Consider the following 22,126-nt stretch of genomic DNA (forward strand, 5'->3'; position numbering starts at 1 on the left):
TTATCCAGCTGATAATTCAACACTTTAACTGTGTTTAATACCTTTGTGTTTTAAACATGATCAGATCCTATAATGAATCATTTCTATGTTCTTTTATAACTTTTGTTAAAGGAATTGATCACTGTCTCAGTTCTGTAACTTTATTGAAAGTAGAGAAGTTTTGCCTTTTAGCAGTGAGAGTAGGCAGGTAACTCCCTGCTGACTGTACTGATATTAAAGGAGTTATGTTAAAATCAGTTGACACTCTAATCAATCTATAAGGAAACACACTATACGCTATATCATCCGACTAATCTTTGTTTCTGACAACAAATCAAGTAAAATGCTAAATCCACCTCAGTAGACAAGTAGGCTTTTAAATGCAACCAAGAACAAAATCCGGTTTAATTCACAGCGTTAGGCAGAAGAAGGAAGCTATTAGATTAACCTCGCCTGACAGGGCAGGCTCAGCAAATATTCTTAAAAATAACTCTTCTAGTAATTTATGACCTTTTGGGAGCATAATCAATAGCGTTAAGAGGAGAGGCAGCCAGACAGCTCTTCATGGTAGAAGAAAGTTTCTTGTCTTTGGGAATGTTTGCATTCTGTCTGCTTACATGCAATGTGGCTGCCTGCTAGTGATATCATACCCTTCTTCTCTCATCACTTGAGGAGACATACATTTTTGTTGTCAATTTTACCGTCTCGTCTGGTATATAGTACTGTATCTGATTTCCACATAAACAGGATTTCCTGGGTTGGCTGTCTTGATTTGCAGTCTCTCTCTTCTCACAATTGGGACATACAATTATCCATAATAATCCCAATCAGTGTAAGGATGCACAAAAAAAAAACTGAGAAAATAGACAAGGCACTTTAATGTGAATGTAAAACACCTTGCTTGCTTTACAACTGAAAATATTGCTTCCATAACAAAAATGAATTCACGTCAGTGACAGGGCTATATATATTCAACAGCAGTACAATATAAGCATTATTTTAGTTGAAAAAAATGAATGTACATCTTGTACAATTGCCTATTTGTGTCTGTAAGTTACCCTCCCATATAGATTGTAAGCTCTACAGGGCAGGGACCTCCTTCCTCTTGTGTCCTCGACTCTTAACTTATTGCAGCTGTATTTAACTTGTATTTATTGTTATACTTTGTATTTATCTATTATTATCTTATTAACCCCCTGTTTGTATTAATGTATTCTATTGTACAGCGCTGCGTACATAAGTAGCACTTTATAAATAAAGATATACATACATACACACATACAATAGGGAACTAAATCGTGATTTTTCCCAGCTCCTTTATTATCGTATTTTGGTATCTAGTCACAAAATGATCAGGTTTCCTGCAGTGCAATATTTGGAGATACACATTTTGCACACTGGTCTCTTGGAAATGTTTCCTCATTTGTTTCTAGAACTGTATATGTATTCAAGTGTGGTTTTGGCACTAACTTTTACTTTCAGGTGAAGCTTGACTTAAAGAAAAACGACACCCCTGATCAATGTAGGTCTCTAGAAAAATATATTGCATAAAAAAAAAAATATATTGCATAAAACAACTCATGTAAAACCCTGCTTCATCAAAATACCCTATTTGGCAATAGAAAATAAAAAGACAATAAATCTAAATAGCAAAATCTAAATAGAAAATTGCCATTTTAAGTTCTAAGGGCCGCCCCTTGGAACCATACGATCCATGGTACACACAAACAAACCTAGTGCACACATATGGGGCCCATTTACTAAGGTTTTCTGAGAAAAGTTCAATTTTTTTTACACATGTGTTTTTTGGTAGTATGTGATTGTTTTGTTTTTTTTTTCTCGAAAAATTCAAGATAACATTTGAGATCTTTTTTAAAAACCATAAACGTTCGAGATTTCTAAGACTTTATTTGACTTTTTTGGCTGACAAACAGTATGCAAGGTTTCAGCTGGCGAGAACCATTGAGTCCTATGGAGGCTTAGAATAGTACAGAAATAGAACAGTCAGTGGCAGCCTGTCCTTTACACATTTTCAAGGGGAAGTTAATCCCATATTTTTTTTCTATAAACCCAGTTTCAAGTGAAACTTAAACACATTATTATTTTCCAAGAATGAGCCCCAGTGCTCCTAAAATGGCTGCTGGAGCAATTTCTGTTTGGGAAAAATAAAAAGGATTCAAGGAAATGAACGTCCATTTAAACTCCAATTTTTCGAGTTTTAACAATGCTTTCAACTCAAAAAATTCGGGGTTGTCATTTAAATGTCATGAATTTCTAAAAATTTTTGTCTTAAAAAAATTTGATTTTCGGTCAATAAACTTGATATTTTCACTCAACCCTACCGACATTATCGTGACATTTAATAAATGCAAGAATGAACATGTTTTATTAAAAAAAAAAAAAACAGTTGAGTTTCTACAAGTTTCAAGGCCAGAAAAATTATAGTTTTAGTAAATCTGCCCCATACATGTTAGGTAACATCAGCCAATAATGAGTTCCGTCTTTTACTGCCACACTATTTCCTGTTAGAGCTGCATTATTTCCTGTCAGGTGGCCACTGAGGGAGCCCAACACAAAATGGTGACTCAAGGGAAAAGGGCAATATTTACTGATATATACCTGTATATTCCAGTTTAGTAGGATTTTTTAATAGATGAAACAGAAGCCACATTTAGCAAGAGAAAAAAAATTCCATTTACCAACAAAAGGGGGGCATTTACTAACCTTCAAAATGTATTTCATCTAAATTTTTTGCCCAAAAATAGGATTTTGCTATTATGCAACAAAACTGCAACAAATCTTAAAGAAAAAGTATGCCATCTAAAAGCTGGCAAGATGGCAGGTGTCCTTGTAACAACTGGAAGACCTTTCTTTGCTTTGTGGTTGTATAGGGCTCAGGGTTTTTTTTTTTTTAGTAAAATCAAGAAAATATGGTATGTATTGTATGTGTTAACCCAAATCCTTTACTGTACAGAGGATACCTGCTGCATATAATTAAGATGCAGGTTATATATAGGCATTATGGTTGAACGTGATGGACGTATGTCTTTATTCAACCCAACTTACTATGTTACTATGTTACTATGTTACTATGATATTGCAAGCCACGATGAAGATCCTTGGCTATAGAAACAAAAAACACAGGTTGAATGACTTGACAGCCAAGGAAGGTGGCTTGTAATATCTTCATTATGGTACTTTATTTACAGCATAAGAAATAAATACAAACCCAGCGGTGCATTTACAGCAAATGAGCTAAAATATGAATTTCGCACAGATATCCATGCCATTGGTGTGTTGTGCAAAATACATATGTAGCTACGCACACAAGTACACAAATACAAATATACAGATTGACCCTTAAACTTACACATGCCAGCACTTGTCAAGATAAACAATGGCAGGTGTGTATTTGAGAACCTGTATTCTTACATTGTAACAAACTTATTAGAAGTTATTTTTCTTGTGAAACACAAGTACAGTCATCTGACTGGGGAGCTGCAGGAGTGGGGAGATCTATTACACTCTGGATGCTGGGATATAGCTACATTGCTTTATATTGAGGGGATGTGAGTGCTGCCAGCTGCAGACCTGTGGGCAGTGTAGTTTTGATCTTTACCTGAGTAATCTGGATAAAATATGAACTATAAAGTGGATTGCTACGCTCATGGATGGCAGAGTTGGACATATAGGATCACTTCCATACACTGATCTGGATTAGGGATACTGGTGGCCACCATTTTAATACACCCCTTTCCCTCGTTTATGCAGGTTGTATGGAATATTGGGAATATAGGTTTTTTGGTTGATAAATAAAACAAGTATTTTATTTATCTTGAAGGTATTTGGGTATTTGTGAGTCTTAATCCACACTTGCCTGCACACCCTGGCCTGTTCCTGCTGCACAATATTTAGAGAGGCTTCGGCACCCTCCACTATGTTCCAAAATACTGGCACCTCAGGACTTGATGGTGAACCCTGCTATTGTATTGGTTTCAAACCATGTAACGTTTTAGGGGCAGGACACATACCAACCAATCAGACATACCAACCAGTGTAGCAGTGCAGTATTTAAAGTGTAGCAGCAATGACATCATACATTTAATTAACTCATTTGTTTCCCATTTGTGAGTGGTCACACCTGAAACCTCTTAGATATCAGTATTTTTTTCTTTTCCAACTGTGCACCATCCTTCTTATAAATTGTAAGTTTACAGGAATAATGGTCATTGTTATATCAGGTGCGGGTCCACTGGTCTGGCGGTGGCTTCAGTGTTCCCCTGCGTAATTAGGCACAGGAACTCCCTGATTCGGAACAGAAGGCAAAAAGGACTGAGGCACCTAGCTCAACTAAACACAAGTGCAAGGAGTGCATTTTGACACAAGTACCTTTAATGAAAATGCTGTTATGTGAAGCTGACTTAAATCACCCCTAGTATCTTGTGCTTGATCCTTACTAAGCTGCATGAATTCCTATTTCAGATAATGAATACTTGTTATTAATACTCTGGGAGTGCATACATGAGACTTTTTAGTTACAGGTACATAATTAATGTGGCCCTACACATCAGTGATTGGTTGGAATACAGGAGCTGGGTAATGAGGGCAACCTCTATCCACCACCAGAAAGTGCTGCATATAAGTTGATGGACTTGCTAAAAGTTAAATATTGGAAGCACTGAGTACAATCAATGTTATAGTTTGAAAACACACTGAAAAATAAGTCATTTTAGAAATTTCCATAAATGAAAGCGTCAGCCTTTCCATTTGGAATTCTGACTTAAACAACAATAAAATACTTAGAAGTATTAAAAGTGACCTTGGCTTCTATATTGACCTCCAGAATACATTTCATTTCTAACCATAAAAACAGACATAAAGCTATGTCATGTGAAAATTATGGTTAGTTATTATGTTAGTCACATCACGAGCCTACCTGTGAAACATTTAAAGCTAATTTAATGTTGCTGGAATTACGCCATGGAAAGCTTAAAGAGATGCTGCTGGATATTTTCATTCTGGAACAAACAGGGTTCTTTTTATGACTATGCATCATCAATTGAGTCGGCTTTTTCAACCTGAAAGGGATTCCCAAATTACCTTTGCCAACACCCCCCCCCCAAAGGTTGACATAAAACAGGCTACAGCTTTATTAACAAATTACTGTTACAATAACCATCAACATTGCATCAACATTATATCCCCACACGGAATGCCTGACCACTGGAAGACCACCACCAACTGCCATGCCGACCGTCTGTCACAGGAGCAACAGGTGGGCAAGTGGGAGCAGGTAACCATAAAACCACCGTCCTGGGACCCTTGTCTGAGGAAACCAAATCCACCTTGGCACACTTGTGCCTAAAACTGGGGCATAAGCCCCCCACCCCTGGCAAGCATTCCTCTGCAGCTGTGACAATCAGGCATACGTATCCAATTACAATGCCCCCTCACCTGTTAACTTACCACAAAAAACCAGGGTGGGAGGGTGAGATGTTGCATGTCCTCTGCTCCGTTCCCTATACCATGTTGTCTCCTCCTACTGCCTGCTGACTTCCAATTGCAGCCATCCAGAAGTTAACCCTTTGCAGACCTCCCCCATTTCTAGCCTGACCTTCCTCACCCAGTCAAGGCCCTTCCTTTTAATAAGTCTGAGCTCCATTACAGAGACCATCATTTAAAGATTTATGGCAGGAATATTTCTGCCAAATATGTCCAATTATGTTGGTACTTTAAAATGTTAGATCCATGTGAGTCACTTGCAAAATGGACAGATGATCTGCTCTAATAATTGTTTGTTTACTTTTAAGTGCAAATAAAGGGGCAGCGTGTTTTTTTCCATTAAATCATGGTTGCAACCTAGGTATACTCCTATATTTTTAGTGGCCATTTTGTTTAGGAATACATGATTCACCATGCTTGATACTGCAGAGAAATTAATTTGATGCTTTCAAGTTTTTTTTCACAGTTTAATTTGTAAGTTTTTTAATCAATTTTTTTAATAAACATATTTAATAAATAAGCAAACATTTGAGTTTTGTAAAATGCTGAGTTTATTCAAATTGAATAAAAACACAAATTTGAGATAGGATAGGATCTGTGACCACTGCAGATGTGATGCTAATAAGATAGAATAAGCTAGAATCCAAGCCTTAACATAAGACAAACTACTTCTTTGTGTAAACAATATAAGATATTTAATTGGTTGATAACAGATGTAACCTCTTTTTGGCTGTATATACAGACAAGACCAGGTAAATAGGCTTTAGAGCATGGGTTACACTGGACTATAACACATAAGATGGGCTTTCGCTATGTGGAAAGGTCAAGGGAGATGTAGTGCAACTACATTTCACTTAGACTGTGAGCAAAGTAAATGAAAGTATGGATGCCAGAAGGTTCTTTTGCAGTTAAACATAACTATTTCCCAGATAAATTCACAGGGTTATGCAATACTCACAATATGGATTAGGCAGGTTAATGCACATCAGATAGAAAGGAATGATGCCCACTGGCTTATCCCATCTCAGCAGAGTATGGGCAGGGTAAAGACAGCCAAACAGCACAGCACCACTGTGGAGAGTAGTCTGGATAGTAGTTTTTTATCCTTAGGATGTAACTTATTGGCCACGGATCCCAAACAACCGACGGAGGTTCAGGGATAAGAACTGATCTGATACCTGTGTCTTAACTGTGGTCCCTACACTAAGGCAACAATGCCTGTAGAAGAGAATAATCCCAGCTCATCTCTCCTGGTTGGAGCCAGAAACTGCTCTTTCTAACTAAAACTAAAACCGAATCTCACTTTTCTATAAAGTGCTATGACAGATGTTTTCCTGCTATTACTAATCTTTGTTCATGTGGTCCCTGCTCCCCAACTTCAAAGTTATAAGGTCCCTCTGGGGCAGATTGGCTTTACTGGGGCCTTGGTGAACCCAGGCTCAGTGGAACTTCAACAGATGCAACCCAGGCTCAACAGATGCAACCCAGGCTCAACAGATACAGCCAAATAGGAAGATCAACCCTTTTGTTAAACACTACATCAGAGTGTAAAGGGAGTGGTCTACCTAGGAGCCAATAATGCACAACATGCTTATATCAAAATAGTTACTTTGCCCAGTAACAAGGAATAAGGAAAAGTCATAGGGGCATATTAACCCTATGTGTCCCTACACAAGTATACAGATATAGTTACAAAAAAAAAATAGAGATTACCATTTTGTGTCCATTTATAGAGATTACCTTTGTGTGTCCATTTTACTATAAAATGTAGATTCCTTAAACATTTGTTACTGGCAAAAATGGATATCACTGCACTTTTTTTAAAAACACACACAGGCATAGTCACACACTGGAGTAGGTCAAGTGACACAAATCAAGCAACAAAAAGAGCTTCTAAATGTATTCAGTGTGGTGCAGATTCTTCCAGTGACACCTGATATTACATAGTGAGGTTCAACTAATTAATTATAGGTGTAAATTAGGAAAGAAGAGAACTCCAGAAATTCACTTGTAGGCACAATGCCAGCTTATATTAAATGCTTTTTTTAGCTCTTCTGCTGCGCACCTGGCATGTCATAGAGAAAAAGGCACAAAGGGCTCACTTATCTCTGTAAATAAGAAAAAGTGCTATTATAATCCATCACAAATGTAAAAACAATTGTTACAATGTTACAGTTTTTTTCCTGGTACTGTCTATTAAAAATGTATTAGATTCTCCTAAAAATAGCAGTAGTTTCCACGTTAATAAGAAATATATTTAAGGGGCCCTTTTACTAACCACCAGGTTTTTTTCTCGATTTAGAGTTTTAGCACTAAAAGTCATGGAGATTTACTAAGCATCAAAATAGGTAAAAATCTGAATCCAACAATTCACCAGCTAAAATTTGTGGAGATGCTGTAGAAGTCAATGGCAGAGGTCCCATACCTTTACTTGAAGATTTTTCTGTGGCCTGGGAGGTTTTGGATTTCTGCGCTGTTTTTTTGTGCGACAATTCGTTAATGTAGAAGTTTTGGTGGGCGGACTCGAAAATATAAAAAGTCAGAGTTGCTCTGACTTTTTCTCACACAGACTTTTCATATTGGATTTTTTTAGTGAATGTTACACATTCGAGGAAATTAGTTTAGTCGAATTTTAAAATTAAAAAAATGAGAAATTATAGAAGTTTTAGGGCCACATTTACTAAAATTAGTTTTAGTAAAATGAGTTCGTCCGCGGCAAAGAAGATTTGATGTGGGGTGAATAATCTCCCCGTCTGTCACTGCCCTTAGAGTTCACCATTTAATAAACATGCTTCTTAGAGGACATGTAAAGCCTTCATTTGCCTACAATGTATATCAGTTGGGCATGTCTCCCCCACCCAAATGGCATTATTTGTACTGCATATATCCCGTCGGTTTGCCAGCACCATCACATTTTGCCAAAATGTTAGGCACCCCCAAGTGACTTTAATCGCTTACCTTGTACCCCGGGCGGGTGCCCCTGTTAGGAGCAATGCGCTTCCTCCTTCCTGCTTCGTTTAGCTGCGACTATGCGGTAGGCACATGCGCAGTAGAGTGAAAAGTCGACTTCTCTGTTAAAGTTCGGCTTTTCACTCTACTGCGCACGCGAACCAGGAAGGAGGAAGCGCTACAGGTACCCCGGGCTGGTGCTGTTCTCTCCCAACACGGGCACCAGCCTGGGGGAAAAGGTAGGCGATTAAAGTCACTTGGGGGTGCCTAACATTTTGGCACCCCCAAGTGACTTTGCCTTTCTATGTCCTTTAAATGTACAGGTGCCAGTTATTAAGCTTTGTCCCATCCCCAAGTTCTGCATTACTTGCTGCTCTGCTACCTAAAAATAATTCACGTGACCAGAGACAATATAAATGGGCATTGTGAGTTCAATACATAACTTGAACCTGGGAAAATGAGAGCATTGGAGCTAGGTTTAAAGATATGAATATTGTGTTAATCAGTGGGATCAGAGAAGTAATGTCTAGGAACTTTGACATAGGATTCCCAAAGTTCTTTTGCCCATCATAATTATTAGCAGGAAAATGGTATGAGAGAGCAAGTTTTGTAAATGGATAGTAAAATTTTAATAGATCTGGTGGGGATGCTGTTGTAGGAGAAATGGTTTAGAGACAGATAACAAATTATTCCATGTTGTTTGCAAAGTGGAAGAAAAATAGTTAATAATATTTATATAATATTTGGAGCAATTTTGTTAGAACTGATTGCTTACAAACCTACTTCAAGCAGTTAACGTGGCGCTGAAATCAGCACAGAGAAGCAAAACATGTAGATTTAAAATGGATCATCTGAATAGATGCCACTGATACAACTGATGAGATACATACAGTGCCCTTACAAAAGTTTGTGAGGACCAATATGTTAAGAAAGCTGCTTCCTCTGATCTCCTTTCACATCTCACTCAGTTGTAAGGATCAGTGGAGAGACTTTGGAAGCACATGAAGATATTTCATTTTTTTTTATTATTGGTAGAAGTATGGTTTTGCATATACACTTTCAAATTGAATGCTCTGATTGGCTGCAAATTGACTCTAAACTGCTCTCTTCATAGTTTGTTGCACAGCAATTGTTATTACAATAGGCAATCACATAGCCATGCACCTCTCTATAGTCCTTATTTAGCCAGAACAGCCCCAATATATTAACCCTGGTGTGGCTTACAGAAAAGTAGGTGGGACTGTGTGTCCTGATTTTCTATTTAGGTATGTCATAAGGTAGGATTTAATTACAGCTATTTGCTATAATAAAGAAGCTGTGGTTGCATATGAATAATCAGATCACAATACGGTATATCTTGCCATAGGAAAATGTTCAATAATGTTTTAACCTTGCCTTGAAAGAGTATCTATTCCTTCAGTGAATTTTAGGGGGAAAAAAATGCACTAAAGATAAAAAAGCACATTAGTTAAGCATTGTATTTATTTATTTATTGTACTTACCATTCCAAATCTTTTCTAAAATTGTTGCCATATGCATAGATTTAGGAGGAAGACATAAAAGATAACATATTACTTCCAAAGCTGCATTCCTGTTTGAGAGATATTTTTGAAATCATTATACTTAAGTTTATTGTTCCCAAAGGATACATAAACCAGCTTGATTATACAATCATTCATAAAAACTAGTTGCAAAAGAGAACACTAAATACCTTATCAAAATAATAAAAAGAATTGTCATGCAAATTAATGTACAAGTTGTTTTGAAGGATTGGAAAAAAAACAATATTGGGTGATTTCACTAGGAGCACAATTGCAGATCATCAGTTCTAATCAGAATTATTCTGAGCAGTTTTGTAATATTTACATGTCTTTTTCTGAGTAAAAGGAATCTATGCACATGCTTAGTACATGATTTGCTCAGGCACTCTTTTTCAGGAAATCCCAGCAGGCTTGGTCATGGCAGGACTCCATTCTCTTCTAGAGCTCTTCTAGGTGACCATTTTTTGTAGTTATCTAATAGACATATTAAAAAGTGTTTTTTTTCTTTCTTTTGATTTCTCTATAAAAATGTAAGGGGTCCAACTGACATTTTTGGTCTTGTCCAAGCTGCCATTTCTCTTGACTGTCTGACATCCCTGTAAATAATGAAAAGGGTAATTATACAGCTATAACTGCAACAAAAGAACCCTATTTTTACCTCTACTTGCAGCTAATAATATAACATGACTTATTTATGAGAGAAAGTGCAATTTTGGGTAAAAGTCACCATGTTTTTTACCTGCAATGTAGCGGCTTTTCTCACAGTTTAAGTGTTATTTGCTATGCAGCTGATACTTTGTTCAGTGAATCGGTAGAAAATAAGATGGGGAGTGACAAGGGGCACATTGGAGGCACATATCTTCACTGCTGAAGGGCTGTGGTTGCCTTTGGCTGTTACATAACCCCCAAAAAATAATGTGTAGCATTGTGTGTATGAAGCTTTAGTTCACATTTATTTAACGGCAGCGAGTTTGCAATTGCATCAAAATACATAGTCATGATGTAACCTTAGAATAAGTTTATTTACCACAAGCCCTTGTATATTTGTGACCCTTTCATGTCCACAACCTAGGTTTTCTGGAAACTCTACTTAAGGTGCAATAGAACACAGTTACTCTATTACCCTTTCTCTCAGCTGTTCCCTCACATCTTGTGTGAAGGAAGGTATGGTGTTGTTAAACTACACCACTAAAAATGCAAATAAGTAGTGATGGGCAAAATGTTTTGCCAGGCATGGATTTGCTGCAAATTTCCGCATTTTGCCATTGGCGGATTGTTTTGCAAAACGGATGAAAAAATTTGCAAAAATAGTCGCCCGCGTCAAAAGAATAGTCGCCCACGTCAAAAGAATAGTCGCGTGTCAAAAAAGAATAGTCCCGGGCGTCAAAAGAATAGCCGCATGACAAAAGATAGCCGCGCAACAAAAGAATAGCCGTGGGCAACAATTTTTTTTGGACGTGCAACATTTTCGCTGAAGCGAAACGGGACAGATTCGCTCATCACTACAAATAAGGTATCTTGGAATCCAGTGACTCTTAACTTAACTAACTATGTTGTATTAACAAATATTAACAAAGATTTATTTAGCACACAGAACAGTACTCATGTAGTACCAGTGTAGTAAAAGAGGTAGATTTCTTGCAATGATTTCCATTAGTAAAGCAGCATACACTGACACCTCTGTGGAAACAGAATTGTTAGATTTTAATTTCATCCTGTAGAACTACCCTTAAGTGGCCTGGATCTTCTCTAGTGGAAAGGGAGAAACTTATAGTCCCTTTCCATACTATGGTCCCTTCAACATAAGGAGAGATGGAAGAGCTGTCTTCAATCTATCAATCCTGTGTTGAAGCTTAGTGCCGCTCTTCTAGCTGGCCTCTATCCTACATTCCTAGAGTGTACTATTACAGGTGCTAAATCTATCACCATTTACCAAGTTGATGGGGTCCCTGTTTCCCGAGTTTTACTACAGGTATAGTTCCTTTAGGGCATTCTTCTTTCTTTATTGGTCCCTTGTGCTCCAGACTCAGCAGCAACATCCACCGTGTATAGAAACTGGAGGCCAAAAAAAAGGAAGCCTATTTGATGAAACATAGACAAGAAATTGTCATAACTTTCCTATGCCAATATGGGAACTGCTCCCACCCAGGTGCTTAGGTTACAGTTACTGGGACTTCTTTAGCCAGTAGGGGAATTCCCAAACTAGTAAGGATTTTACCCCTATGGCTTCCTGTATACATTTTTATTTTCAATTGATTTACTAAATCTTATTCATTTACATATTTGTTTACCGTGTCATATTTCAAAACATTTCAGATAAGTAGAAGAAGCCTAACATAGGTCATATAAAAGCAAAAAAAAAAAGACGGACCAATAGGTTTTAAAATATAACCATATTTAATTACATTTACTTTGTTTTTAGTCTATCAAAGCCCGCCTGGAACAGGTGCTGCCTACAATTCTGCAAATACAATGCTTCATTAATACCAGTCTGAATTCTTTTCTTTTCAGCGAAGATCAAATTTCCATATAATTTCTCTGTTTGTTGTCTTTGAATACATGTCAGTAAATTATAGCATGAAGAATGTGTTTAAAATATTGGGTTTAGCTAAAGATTTAGCAATAATACAATAATTATTGAGCACGAACAGCAAACATACACTGTAAGTGAAGTTCTTTTCTCCTTTTCTACAAGATACAGATAGCAGTCTAGGTGTAAATGCATATGTGAATGCACAAAAAGTAAGTAAATTAAACTCAAGTGGAGTTAATGAAGCAGTACACTGCAAGACACGTGCTTTATCAGGTTCAGCACCGAACACCTGTTTTGCTACTTGTTTTACTTTTTTGCTTAGGAAGCACCACAATGAAGCTTCTGTTGGAAGAAAAGAATGATAGAACTCACTCTGGAATCAAGTAAAAAAAAATTTTCGGAAGAGAATGGAGTAGACCATAATGTAAGAATTTCAATAGTAATTTCTAATTAAGCATTATTATTCAAATTTTAATTTAAAAAACAGCTCAACACCCTATAACAATGAAAATAAAAAAACAACAGCACTCTGTTTTCATCAGCCCTCTCCCAAACTACTAAAAAAATATTACAGTTAATCTTATTCTTATGCTTCAAAGTTCACTGTTCTTAAAATATTCATTGACTCCCCATGAGTCACAGAAGAAGATGCACATTTGCTGTCCCACAAATATGGAAGCTAGAAAAGTTAAAAATCCAAGTCTGGCTCATGACTACTCCAGTTACATGGGGGTAGGAGAAACTACAGGTTATCTAAAAACGGTTCTAATGTGTAGTGCTAGCTCGTTCTGAAAGCTCAACATCAGGAATAAAATCGACATCGAATTTTTCTGTGGTGAGCTCTAATTTCTCACTTAAGTATCATAAAGATAAATCTAACCCTAAAGTGTGTGCCTAAAGCTACTAAAGAATGCCCTCCAAAGCTTTTAAGAGTTTTAGGGGTCGATTTGGATTGCTCAAGCCTTTATCCTTTAAGTGCCACAGAACGTAGAAACTATGTTCTGTGGATAAAAATACCACAAGTGCCACAAATTGTAGATTCTACATTCTACCGCACTTCCAGGTCTAGGAGCTGAGGAGTGGCTTATAAATCTGCTCCTTCTCTTCCCACTTATTCCCCAGCCCCTAGGCAACGAGCAGAGGCGCTGAATGAGTGGCCCATGGGGTGATTGCCCAGGGGCCCCATAGGAAAGAGCAGACACATGCAAACTACATGTCTGCTGGTTCCTGCTCTTCTTCCTGCCCCCAGCACCACCCACTCACTGTATCAGAAGAAGAAGAGGCATCTTCCAGTTCCTGCATCCCCGTCAGCTTCTCCAGATCGATCTGCCTTTTAATTCTGCATAGGTGTTGTTAGTTTGATTTTATCTGTAAAATTTATTTGACCAAGCCAAAATATTCAAACTGTGAATCTGACTGCAGATTACAATAGGCAAAAAAAACATTGCTTTCAGTGGTTTTATTGGATTTTATTGCATTCTGAAATGCTCTTTGTTACTTGTTTTTTCCCATGGAATTTTTATTTGCTTTATATTTTGATTTGGGTGCCTCTGCATGCCACATAGTTTGGTAAATCTATGCAAATCAGGCATCAAACCATTTAGTAGACCCCTGGCATTAATATTTAGAATGTTTTATGTTGTTGTGTTACAAAACGTTTGGCATATAATAGGATAAAATACAAGCTTTGTAACAATTTTAAGAAATTTCATAAAACCACTATAGCTTTGTAGTTTGGTAGTTTTCAGTAGAAAGATGTTTTTAACAATTTTGGGATCATCAGAATGTGTACTTTTGGAAAAAAATATGGTTTTATAGGGTCTCAGTACTTTTAGGGGGTCTTATGGCAAGTAATACACATACCAGGTGCTTTTATTGCGGCAGTCAGTGCCAGAACTGAAAATTCATTTGCACTATTTTCATTTGGGTACGCCACATAGTTTGCTAAATCTATGCATATTGGGCATCAAACTGTTCAGTAGACCCCCACCCTCGTATTCATATTTAGAATGTTTTATATTGATAGGTTATGAAATGGGGGGAATGTAATACATTTACGTATATGGGATTTATCTGCCCAAATGTGGCTGTGGGTGTTTCTGTGTGTTTCTTTTTCAGCAAGACTGCAAATTATTTATTATATTGGGATCTCAGCTGTATGAACATTCATTTTCTGCCAAAAACTGCTGCAATAGATTTAGATTTACATTTAAAATTTCAGTTTGAAACCCTATGTATCTGTCTCTTATCTGTGTGAAAGGAGCTAATCCTCCACGGTTGGAAGGTTATGAAATGTGAGGTACATAATGGTGTTAAATGCAAGCATTGTGACAGTTTTGAAAAATTTCATAAAAACCACTATGTTTAACATGAGCTTTGTAGTTTGGTAGTTCGTATTTTTGATTTGGCAGAATGTGTATTTTCTGAAAATATGAGGTTTTCTGGGGTCGACCTATTTATTTGCTTCTTTTACCAAGCATAAATCAGGCACTATATGTTTTGGTAGTAAGAATACATGCCATGATATATGTATGCACTAACTTATTTTTGGGGTCTCTAAATGTCAGATACTTAGGTAATCCTATTCACAATGGGCATCAAACTGTTCAGTGCACCCCTGGCATTCATATTTAGGATGTTTTTTCTATTGGTCGAAACCCAGTAGATTGGAGTAAAAAGACATGGTTACCCATTTTGATTTTGCCTGAATTTGTACCTTCCAAAATATATGGTTTTGGGAGGGGGTCCAACATTTTATTTGTGTTTTTACCCTCCAACAAAATGCAGTAAATGTGTTGAATTGTCACTAGCTAAAATGATCTCTGGGACAATTTGTATGAACTAAGTTTGTGCTTGAGCAATCATAAGGGAAACCCTGCCTGTATTCAGTTGCTGTACTCTTTATTATTGAAGAAAGCTCGCTAGGCGGAAAAAAACCTCAACTAATAATGTGAGTTCCTTTCCTCACGAGGGTCTTTTATGATTGCTCGAGCCCGAAGGTTCAAGCAATTTTAAATCTGGTCTTTTAGGGCTCTGGCACACGGGGAGATTAGTCGCCCGCGGCAAAACTCCCTGTTCGCGGGCGACTAATCTCCCCGAGTTGCCTACCCCTGCCATCCCACCGGCGAACATGTAAGTCGCCGGCGGGATGGAAGACGTGGCGGCGCGATTTCGCGCAAATCGCCCCGCCGCGGGCGACTAATCTTCCCGTGTGCCAGAGCCCTGAATACAGCTCATATTTAGTGTGTATATTAGAATAAAGGATAAACTTGTGAGGTAAGCTAGTTTGCCATAGGATGATTTTTATCAATCTGTTTAAACAATGAGAATTAGGATCTATGAGTAACATTGAAATAAACAAAAGTGGTTGATGAACAAAGTCATATACATAGGGTAAAATAAAAGTTAAGGAAACAACTTTGTTTTTTGTTCCCCAGACATTCCAATAAATATAAATAATGAAACTGTTCCATATATTTACAAAGAGCCATTATGTTTATTTGGCCTATATATCAGCTGCAATTGTACAGACTAGGAATTGGGATCTCAATAAAAAGTAGATTTGTAAACTAGAAACTGTGCGGTTATTCATTGTGGCAGAGATGAGTGACTCGCCAAGTTGATTCTACTCATCACAGAGATAAAATAAAGATATACCTGTGAAGAATGATGGAGGTAAGCTTTCAACCAAAGCCCAACCTTTCTTTCTATAAACCCTGTCAGTAACATAAATCAGAATCAATTACATGTGCTAAAACAGAAAGTCACATTTGGAACTTTAAGCACAACTTTTGCAATCAGATAACACCAACAAACATATCCTATTTTTGTGTAATGTGTGCCATAATCTAGCTCTGTTTTTATTGCACCGAGGTGACCTGTGCACTATAAATGTATGACTGATACTGGAACTCTAACCAAACAAGTTTTCTGAGAGAAAATAAATCCCATTTGGTTGCTAGAGACCTTACTAAAGCTTGTTGTTTTTCACATTCTACTGTTGCCTTTAGTCCATTACCAACCTGCACAACTCAGCAACCACTTACTGTCTTAGGGTAATGTCAGGCAGGGCTGATTCAGGCACTTAAATAACTCCTTTTCAGAAAGCTACTGCTTCACAAGCACTTTAGTTTATGGGGGACTGTTTTGGACACAGTAGAGCCTTGTTTTTGGGCTACTAAAACATGATTGACATAAAGCACCTAAATCAGTGCCATCTAAAATTTACATAATTATTGCCCTGCACTATGTTTGCTCCAGAAACTCTACTAGTGTTTATATAAATAACAGCTGTGAAGCATTTGGGACTGTCATTCAAGCTGAATAGGGCAACAGGCACAAGTTTACACAGCAGATAACAGGTTAGCTATGTAAGCTTGAGTGGGTGTGGCCCAAAAGGAGACATACAACATGCTGCGGCCCGGGTTTGCTGTTGGAATGATGGTCCCTGGACACCAAGTGGTAAAGGAAGGGGAACCTTTGCCAGGTTATGAAGGTAGGGAGGAAAGGGGGTAAGGTTGACTTTAAGGAGGAGTTGCATGAATGTGAGTATACAGAAGGGGTTGTAGGAAGTTCTGCTTACTCTCGCACTGGCTAACAAAAGGTGAAACATTCCCCCACCCTTAATTCGTTTGAAAGGTTAAATGGTTTAGTCTCAGGTTGAATTAGTCAGGGGGAAGGAATGCTTGCTAGGTGGCAATGGCTCATTCCACCCTGCTAAGTAGAGTGCAATTTAGTACCTTGTTGGGTATTGGTACCAGGAAGGAGTGGTGTGAAGTGAGGCTTACCTGCTGAAGCCCAGCTGTGCCTGGTGGCTGGCATGGCACATTGCCCATTGTGGAGAATCATTCCCAGGGTGCTGGTTAACATTTATTAATGCTGCACTGTTTCAAACAAAGATTTTAACAGCTAATTGCTGTTATTGTGTAAATAAAAGCTCTGACCTTTTACATCCATCATGGAGTGTTAGGTTATTCTGGCTTGAACTGGGGTGGTGGGGGAAGAGTAGCTAATTGGAGTAGTTTGCTAAGAGACAATGGTTTGATGCAGTTTCATGAAGAAACTATCTTACACCTTCTGAAAATAAAAGTTACATAGAATGGTTTTGCATCTGTCTGTAACATGTTCAACATTATAACCCCATTTTCTCCATTTTTTTCTTATGCCTGTACCTCTAGTTAAGTACAAATATAGACCACTGTCTATAAAGCAAAGAATTGCCAAAATGGGCTACCTTGCATATGCTAGTATCCTTCTATCAAAGTAAGTAAAAAATGTACATTTTGGAATGCCAAGATATATTTGCTTCAGTCAAAACACTGTAGTATATTATCTAATATACTAGGAGAACTAAAGCTTAACTAAAGACATAGGCTAGAAATGTTGTAAATTATGTTTTGTGCTTCTGTATCAGCCCCAGCCAACCACAGCCCTTTAGCAGGGAAGATCTGTGCCCCCAGAGATGCCCCCAGTAGCTCCCCATCTTCTTTTTTGCTGATTCACTGCACATGCTCTGTGCTGCTGTCAGTTACTGAGTTTAGGGACTGACTGACAATATACTGTACAAATGGGATACAAATGTCACAATATAAGGCTGATTAGTAACTAACACAGATGACTGCTGCATGGCAGCTCTGAAACCAGTGCAATTAGCATCATACATTAATCATCAGCCCATTAGGATTAGCTTATACTGTATAACAGACAAACATCATTTTTTGCTTGATAATTTCCGATGGCCCCCAAAGCTTGGCTTCACAACAGCTGCTCAGAGAGCACTGAGCATGTGAGTGTCGCAGACACTTCTAACAGAAGTGTCCAGTATGGTCACCCCCTGTGACAACTTTAAAGGACTGGATTATTATTACTATAAAGATGTTGAACATTTAGGCTGGTTCAATAAGTTCATCATATAAAATATGGCATGTCTAGCCATATTCAGATTTAGGGTTTAGTTCTCCTTAATTCATGGAAAGCCATTTGGGGTATTTTTTAATCTGCTTGGGGTCACATCTGTCTACAAGATCATTTCACTTTGGAAGTGTGAAAACTATGACTATGATTATTTTACCTTTTTTCACAAATGTCTAAAGCCCTTAAAAACTTTCTGCCTTTTGTATCTTTGCCTATTTTTGCTATATAAATAGCTTGCTAGATTTCATAAACAGGGCATATATTTAGATCTCAGTTTGATTCTTCAATATCCATGTAGGGCAGTTGGATATGCATTTAGAAATTAGTTCTATAATGACCTTTTCAATGCCCATTGTGAAACTGAATTATAACCTGAGGTCATATCATTGATTTAGTTTTGAATTCTGGTTAAATAATGATTAACATAAACCACCATAAGTAACTTCTTTCAACTGATGTAAATGTCATGTTTAGAACTAAAATCTATTCTAAATCTTTGGGAGGATCTGTAATTTCAGATTAAGCAAGGTGCCTTTCACCAGATAATCAATTTATTCAACCATGGATAGGCCAACTGGGTAACTTGCTGTGTCCCACCATTCTGATATTAACAGTGACAAAATTGTTATGATAACTGTAATCAAAGCACATGATTACAAAAAAGCCCCATACTGGCTTTATCCATAGCATCGTTAGATTTTGAAATACATTAAATTATCATAATTTTTCAGCACATACACAACAGTATTGCCAAGGGCCTAGTCATCTCCACAGACTAAATCTCAAGCCCTTTAAAAAGAGGGATTTCTTCTGTATCAATCTGGTTCATTGCACTCTCAGGTTTACTGAGATCAGTGTAGACTCATCTAGTGTTGCACTTCCTAAAATATCTTAAACCACATTGTTAGCTACTTTAGGCTTCTTCTTTTCCATTTTTTTAAAAAGAAAATGCCAAGTTATACGTCTTAAACAATGTACAGATAGGAAGGATTTATCTATACTGTATATCATGACATAATGCAGGCTGAGAATAATTACAATTACAGGCAGAAATGTACAAAAAACACAATACAGTTTACTTTAGTTCACAGTATTTTTAAAGCAATAAAATAACTTTCCAGTAGTGAAGGACATTATGCTACACTTTCAAAATGGAATTTATTACTCCAAGAATAAACCACATCTAGCCAGGCTACTTTAGAAATCAATGGTAGTAGAAATTAATTCTCACTATCAGAGAATAAAATATAAGAAAATTTTAGCTTCTATATCAAGTATTGATTGTCTGACTCTATGCTTTATTAACAATTCACAGAGAGAGACATGATTCATCAATAGCAAACTTCTCAAATATGGTTTCATTTGGCAAGCTCACTATTATCACCCTGGTGGGAAGACATATTGGTATAATATAAAGTTCCTTCTCTTTTAACAATTAAGACAGCTCAGCATGGCTATTTGTAGTATAAGATAATTGATTGGCACAGTTGTTGTCCATCAGGGTTTACAACATTTGCAGTCTTTCAAATATTACATAGCAAATTACTATACTAAAAACTGCTAAACTGCCTGAGTTTCGATCAGTTCTCCAGCACAGACTAATTAACATACTAGAAAGTTTTGCACACCCATGTAGGAAAATGTGACCAGATGTTCTTATTTTATTAGATCTGCTGGTGTCCCCATGTGTTCTGCTGGGACACTGAATTGTCCCAGATTTTCCTGCTGTGATCACTAACAGCACAGACGTTGCATGGAAGGTAAAGCCCTCTCAGCCATAAGGGATTTGCAAAAGAGGGATTAAAGAGGTACCTCCCTCTGGGCTCTGAAGATTCCTACAATGTGGCTAAGAGTAATAAATTAATAACTGGATTTTGACTTTTTCGTCCTATTGATAATTTTTCAAGTTTGAGAGAAGCAGAGTTTGGTGTGGAACAGCAGTAAGCAAGCTACTGGAATCCATGAAGAATATATTTTATTGGCATCTATTGCTTTTTTATTGTGCTCAGAGGAATTATTGCTATGCCTTGTCTCTGCTTTAATGAGCACGTGTGAAGCAATCGAGAAAAGGGCTGAGTAGCAAAAACAAACACAAAAAATAAGGGGAAAAAAAGAAAGTTAAGCTGAGAAAAACATAGAGGACAAGGCTGGATATAGCCTTGAAAGAATGTGAGGAACAGCTTGATCAAGAGTAAATGATAAATACATTTAACGGTGCCAGTCTTATATAAAGAGACACAACGGCAAGAGGAAATCGTGTTTTACTTCTCTGCACAGTGTATTAACATACCTCGTGTCTTGTAACATAAAACTACTGTGAAGTCTAGAATGACCATATGCTGGAGAAGTGTCCGTTTAAATGTAAATTTACTTCTTCACTGAAATAAAAGAATAACTGTTTAATAAGGAATGAGGTCACTTTGCCGAGTTCTGCTGCTTTAGGTAAAATAATAGTGTGCAATTGAATTTAAAAGAACTTCTGTTTTGAATGTCTTGTGTTTATCTTTGCCACCAACATTGAAAATGCTTATTAAACTGCAGCGTTGGTATAATATTTTGCCCTGTGAAATGATTTTAAAGTCACCTGGCATACTTCTGGCATTTCTTTCACTGCAAAACACTTAAGGCTCAAGTGCTGAAGCTCATTGTTCTGCTCCACAGCATGGAAAAGAAGATGAATCAAGAAGCGCAGGGTCCAACAGAAATTATTATTGATTTAATCACATAATCAGCAGCAAACACTTCAGGCTAAGATAGCAAATCCATAACAGCCTGCCCACATAATAACCACCCTTACAAATTTACCAGCAAACCACTGTGCGCATTTAACTAACAAGAGGAGCAAGGGTCACCTTCACTTGGCGGCAAAATATTGACATTCCCAAAGCTTAAATATGTTTTGAGTTAAGTGTTATCAATCAGCGATAAGAGTTGAATGTCTGTTAAACATAACTGCATTGGCAGGAGGATTATAAAATGCTTTCTTGTCATAATCTTGAAGCATCTATCAGACAAAACTCTGCTTGAATCAATTGTATGGAAGAAACTGCCTGCTGTTACCATTCAGTGTCATACAAATGAAAAGAGAGTATCCTTGTGATCTTTACCCAGAACTGGTTATCTAATGAGACCAGAGCTTTAATTTCTTTTCACATCAAGCATAGAATCAATGCACGGGATTTAACAATGTATGTTAAAGAGCCACAAAGTCATTTTTTTTTACCCATCAGAATGCAGGCTTATAAACTGCATTAGGAAGAGCTGTTTTCATTTTTCTTTTCAACATTTGATCAAGGTTATTAATGTCTCAGCTTTTGTTTACCACAAGTTACCCAGTCTTTACTCATTCTGGATGATCAAGGATCATGGGAAATACAATTCATAAGTCAAACTATTTAAAAACAGACTGAAACCCATGAACTAAATCAACACATATATTTATTAATTAGTATAATGTCAAATGCACATCAATGTGTATAATGAGCTGTAACTCTGGGGAAACCATTGTTGCAGTAAATATGGATACATTGAAGCATGGTCATATTTAAAGGCCCAGTCAGTGCTCAGGTAGCAGTACATGGGAATCCCATGCAATCTCCAGTATAGAAAAGCAATACATTCCACCTCCCACTTCGTTGCCAGTAAATGCGACCCTCATTATCCAGATATCTTGCTAAGAAGACTCTAATCTCTCAATCTCTATGAAGGA

The sequence above is a fragment of the Xenopus tropicalis genome, chromosome 6 (assembly GCF_000004195.4).
Source record: "Xenopus tropicalis strain Nigerian chromosome 6, UCB_Xtro_10.0, whole genome shotgun sequence".
NCBI classification, from domain to species: Eukaryota; Metazoa; Chordata; class Amphibia; order Anura; family Pipidae; genus Xenopus; species Xenopus tropicalis.